This window comes from Vombatus ursinus, unplaced genomic scaffold (genome assembly GCF_900497805.2).
Source record: "Vombatus ursinus unplaced genomic scaffold, bare-nosed wombat genome assembly UNPS02014808.1, whole genome shotgun sequence".
Classification (NCBI taxonomy): domain Eukaryota; kingdom Metazoa; phylum Chordata; class Mammalia; order Diprotodontia; family Vombatidae; genus Vombatus; species Vombatus ursinus.
The window spans coordinates 3,627,823-3,633,822 of NW_020954586.1; the positions used below are offsets into that span (position 1 = coordinate 3,627,823).

General features: G+C 44.9%; 1 protein-coding gene across 1 annotated transcript in view; it reads left to right on the forward strand.

The window, feature by feature from the left end:
* PSMD1 (proteasome 26S subunit, non-ATPase 1) overlaps positions 1–2,159 on the forward strand; it is a 116,481-nt gene extending 114,322 nt beyond the window's left edge. The window contains exon 25 of the mRNA XM_027875235.1: positions 1,938–2,159. The gene's annotated coding sequence lies outside the window, so the exon portion shown is untranslated. The remainder of the gene's footprint in view (positions 1–1,937) is intronic.
* Positions 2,160–6,000: the final 3,841 nt, after the last annotated feature.

Sequence of the window (6,000 nt, forward strand, 5' to 3'; positions counted from 1 at the left end):
GTTGCTGGATCAAAGGGCATGCACAGTTTGATAGCCCTTTGGGCATAGTTCCAAATTGCTCCCCAGAATGGTTGGATCATTTCACAGTTCTACCACCAGTGCATTAGTGTCCCATTTCTCCCACATCCCCTGCAACATTTATCATTTTCCTTTTTTTGTCTTATTATAGATGTGAGTGTGAGGTGGTACCTCAGAGTCGTTTTAATTTGCATTTCTCTAATCACATTAGAGCATTTTTTCATATGACTGTAGATGGCTCCAATTTCTTTGTCTGAAAATTGCCTGTTTATATCCTTTGCCCATTTATCAATTAGAGAATGACTTGTATTCTTACCAGTTTAATTCAATTCTTCATATATTTGAGAAATTAGACCTTTTTCAGAGATACTTGCTATAATGTTTTCCTTTTTCAGTTTTCTGCTTTCCTTCTAATTTGGGTTGCATTGGTTTTGTTTGTGTAAAAATTTAAATTTTATATAATCAAAATTATCCATTTTACATTTTATAATTCTCTGTATATTTTGTTTGGTCTCTAATTTCTTCCCTTATTTATAGATCTGACAGGCAAGCTATTTTGATTCTAAGAATGCTTGCTTTCATTCATTGAGCAAGTACTGAGTCTCTTGCCCAGGGGCAAGGCAGGCAAGGTTGGGCCCCGAGCCCCACGCTGAATCACAGTGAGCCTTAGGCAGCTCCCCCACCACCACCCAACCCAGTGTGGGGTGGGAATTCTGAAAGGCTTAGTAATATGAAGAGGGCTCATCTCCCAGGGCACCTAAGTGACGTTACAGCAGTTAACCAGAAGAACCTGGTTCTTCTCTGGGGCAGCCCTCCATGTGAAGGCTCTTGGAATCCATAGACTCTTTGGATTGGAAAGGAACCCGAAGGCCATCTGAGGCCCTGCCTCCCAACAAACGTGAACCAAATACAGCTTCAGACAGACGGGAGCCTGTTCTGTTCTTACAGATGTACGATGAGATACGTTTTACACTTGACTTTGGTGTCGCATCTCCTTATCAAACACTTTGTTAGAAGGTTCCTCTGCCTGACGTTTTTTCTGCCTGCTCTAGATTACACATAGGAGGTGGAGAAATCAAAACTACCTTGTTCATTGTCTTTTGTTTTTTCTCCATTTGAGGTCAATCCTAATAGTGTGTTTGTAGAAATTTTGCATTTTCATTTGGAAGTTTATACCTGTGGAATATAAGTTTGCTTATTGCTTCTCCAGAAGCACTGGTGTCTTGACTGTGCCCAGTAAATAAAGTTCTTTGTTTTTTAGCATCAGTTAAAAAGTCACCAGTCAAAATTAGAGACCTTTTTAAGGAAGAAAAAAGGAAATCTAGCCATTTTCCAAAGCCAGTTGTAGAAGCAGATCAGGGATTGTTGCACGTGCCTTAATGCTTGAGGCTTTTTGCAGATGTAAGTGGCGATAAGTGTGAGCCCCGAACAGGGAGAGCGCAGCTGGACACAGCCCTGGAGCGAGGGAGGAGGAGAGGGGCGCTAGCTAGTCCTACTGGAAACGTTCTCTCCTGCCACTTTCCTGAGCCCTCCTTCCCTGGGCGGTGCCGGATGGCGCTGGGCCCACGAGCCAGATCAGGGGCGGCCACTTTCCGTCATTTCAGTGATCCAACTCTGAGCCTCAGGTTAAGTCAGCCCTGGGGCAGTGACTGCCCATTAGCTTAGACAGTCACTGTTGGAAATTAACATGAGATTGTTTGCTTTGGGGAGGGGAGGGAGTGGAGTTCACCCCAAACCAGAAGAGATCACTGGCTTGAGATGCTTTGTTTGTTTGTTTGTTCCACCGTGAAATCTGGTGGGTCCCCAACATCGGGGCCCTCAGGAGCCAGATGGCAGCTTTAGCCCTCCCTAGCTGGGCAAACAGCCAAGAGGTCTTTTGGAAAGAAGAACAGATCTCTCTTTTTTCCTTCTCTCTCCAGAATCTCATTCACCCATTTCCAGAAGATTGCCGAGTCTGATATTGGAAATAACATCCATGAGGAAGTTCCTGCCGAGACCTGCCATTCAATGCATGCACGGTTGCCTCTGTGCTGACCTCGAGAAGCCAGTCTGAATCTCGGTGGAAGAAAAGCTGGATGGCTGTTTAGTATACTCTTACACAAACAAAACGTGGTTTTCAAATAAACGTATTAAAATCTCCAGCCGGCTTTTTCGCTTTTTGTCTAGCTTTGTCTTCGGGTTTTCAGAATGATGGTTGTCTTCTTACCCTACGTCCCACCCAACCAGGTTCGAGGAGAAGTTTTGCCTGGGCTGAATGGTCTGTTCGGTAAGGGGAAGGAAGGGTCTCAGCAGCCAGCACCAGCCAGTAGCCTCTGCTTGTGGGGGCCAGCCTCGTTCTGGGGAAGGAGGGTTGGTGCAATAGCTTGGCCTTTACACCCTTAGCCTTTGGGAGGCCTTGCTGGTCAGGCCCGAAGCTGGGCCTCAGGGTTACACTGTCCGATTCATTTGGGTTCAGCCATTGTTTAAATATTTGTCACTTAAGCAAGGCTTGTGGTACCCACTGAGGGTGCAGCTACCCAGAAGTAGAAGAAGAAGAAAGAGCTGGGGAGTGGCATTCGTGGGCACAGAGGAGGAAACCAGGGACAGCTTCAGTCCCAGTGCTTTGGCACAATGTGTGGAGAAGTGAGCGTGACAAACAGGCGCTACTTTGGGCATTTTCTAGGCCTTAGAAACATTCCACGTGTGTCTTCTTGTGAAAGCTGCTACGCCCGGCACCTGGCTCATCTGTCTTAAGGCAGATCCTGGCGAGACTGGCTGTGCGTATGATTCATCTGTCCGACATCGGGGGATGGTGTTGGGTCTGCTTCCAGAGGTTCCTATTGGCCCCAAAGGAGACTGCAAACTTGGCTCAGCTGGCAAGCTAATTTCATTGGGACCTCTTCTTTCTAAAAGCCTCATTTCCTCCATATCGGATGATTTTTGTAAGAGTTGATCTCATTTCCTCAGCCGCTCATTATCAGTGTCCTTCCTGTTCAGACCCTTAACCCACTTGCCCTTCAGACGGTGTTATCACATAGGACATGTCCATAAACCAAAAGCCACTCACAGTCACCATTCAGAACTGAGAGGCCAAGGGAAGTAGGATATTCGTGTTTTTTTAAAACCCGTTTATTCTTACTACCTTTTGTATCATTACAAATCCTATTTCTCTTGCAACTTTTCATATTGACCTACCAGAATTGATTTACTCCCTGAGTTGCTACAAAGGTCCATTCTTACTTTCTGGACCAGAATTCTGTCTCTAGCCTAGCACAGCATTTTAAATAGCATCTACCCCACCCCCAATATTCTGTCTTTGAAAATGGGGGCTTAAATTCTACTTTTCAGGACCAGAGAAAATAAATAGGGTAGTTAGGTGGGCTTGTAGATAGAGCACTGGGCTTGAGGGCAGGAAGATGAGTTCAAATACCACCCCACATACCACAGCGGGGTAACCTCGAGCATATCACTTCTCTAAAACAGTTTGATCTTCTGTGAAATGGGTATAATAGTAACTCTCAGGCTTGCTATGAGGTTCAAATGAGAATTTCTGTAAAGGGCTTTGCAGGTCTTAAAGCACAATATCAACGTGACCTATTAATATTTTTACATTTCCTTATGTAGCCCCCTCCCAGACATCTCTCCCATATGATAAAGAATTTTATAAAAGGGGGCTGAAGCACCAATAAAAAAAAAAGTGGCAGCTAGGTGGCACAGTGGATAGAGTTCCGGCCCTGGAGTCAGGAGGACCTGAGTTCAAATCCGGCCTCAGACACTTGATACTAGCTGTGTGACCCTGGACAAGTCACTTAACCCTGATTGCCTCAACAACAAAAAAAAGGAGGGGGGAGTGAGAGAGGGAGAAGGGGAAACGATTCAACAAAATAACCAAGAAACTAAACTGTGCCGAATTTCACCCCCATAGCCCCCATCTCTGCACAGAAGTATGGGCAGGTGCCTTCTTGTGTTTCTTCTGTGGAATAAAGCTTGGCCATTTAATTTCACAGTTTTTAGTTTTGATCATTTTTTTTTTAAATATTCTCTCCATTTACATTGTTATCCAGTCATTTCAGTCATGTCTGACTCTGCATGACCCCATTTGGAGTTTTCTTTTTTCTTTTTTTTTTTTTTTTTTTTTGGTTAGGCAATGAGGTTAAGTGACTTGCCAAGGGTCACACAGCTACTAAGTGTTATGTGTCTGAGGCCGGATTTGAACTTGGGTCCTCCTGACCTCAGGGCCAGTGCTCTACCCACTGGGCCACCTAGCTGCCCCTGGAGTTTTCTTGGCAAAGATACTAAAGTGGTTTGCCATTTCCTTCTCCAGCCCATTTTACAGATGAGGAAACTGAGGCAAACAGAGTTAAGTGACTGTCCAGGGTCACACAGCTAGGAAGCATCTGAGGCCAGATCTGAACTCAAGATGAGTCTTCCTGACTCCAGGCCCAGGGAGTCAGTAGTTACTGTGTGTATTGTTTTCCTGGTTCCTCACTTTGCATCAGTTCATATAAGCCTTCCACGTTCTTCTGCATTCTTCCTGTTCATCGTTTCTTATGGCACAGCAATATCCCGTCATATTCATGTATCACAGTGTCACAATTAATTTATTAGCCTTTCTTTTACAGAAGGGCATCGATTTTGCTTCCATGAAAAACTCCGGGATCCTTTCTTTATCGTCAACATCAGAGTAGATGCTTCCATCGGACCTGTCCCTTCAGCAAGAACCACTAACATTCCTCCCGTAGAAGTCCCAGGAGCAGCCTCATGAAGCAACCCCACGGTCAAATGATGGTGAACAAATTCATCCTTTCATTTCGCGCTGAGAAAGCTTGGCGGCTTCAGACCGTCTGAGCTCATGATCTGTGTCCAGCCGGGAAGACCATTGGTTAGGTGAGATTTGCCTCTTCATTCTGCCATAATCTGAGGAAAATACCAATGTTGGGGAAAAGATCGCAAGGAAAAGAAATCTGAAATAAGGTTGAGAGGAGATCATCAACCACTGATGGAAAATTGGAAATGGAGAGGAATAGATTTCGTAGGAATAAGCACATACGAGAGTGTTGGAATCAACCCCCTTCTCCCTTCCACGTCTTAACATCCCTAGGTTCCTTCCAGACCCAGACCAGCTGTTCCCTCCATGCCGCCCAGCCCTCCTTGATCACTCATCTGTTACCTTGCATTTACATCTTCTCTCTCCCTCATGAGAATGTGAGCCCTTGTGGGAAGGAGCTGGGTTTTCATTTTTGTCTTTATCTGGATCCCCAGAAGCTAGTAACTGTTTCTTGGATCGAACATGACATCCTGCTTTGGACATAGGAAGCAACTGAGCAATAAATGTTTATTTTTTAAGTATATGAGCAAAATTAAAAGATCAGATGTGCTAGAAACCATTGCTACTAGTGCCTTTGAGATGTCCAGCCTTTTGTAAGTATGAAGGCAGGAAGAAAAGTCTTGTTCATCTAGTCCACAAACATATCAGGCACCTACTATGTGTAATGCAGCCTAGGCAGAACAGCAGCATTAAATACAAATGAATGGTCTGTTTCATTACGTGAAGAATTCAGTTAAACAAGCATTTATTACGGACAATTAAGCTGATGTTACAAGGCCGTAGAATGCTAATGAATTAGACCAGTAGCCATGGCAACCCTAGCCCGTCGTGACGGATAATCGGCCTCTTACATAAAGAGATAAATCAGAAGGAAATCGATTTCACATCCCTCCTCCTCTCCTTCCCCTCATTATACCGGAAGCCCTGGCAGTGACCCTGCCATGACAAAAGGCGATGGTCACAGTGACATTTCAGATGAAATAATTGCATGGTTTTGTTCCAAATCATTCACACTGGAAGAGCTCACGCTCTGTCCTCGTTGCCATTGGGGTGCATACAGGCACATCACATTCCCAAGTAGAGAATTTCCCAGAGCTGGGAAAGGTTTCTGGTTGTAGGGTCTTAGAATCTTAGAGGTGGAAGGGCAGAGACCAAGGCTGAGCGTTGTAACTTTC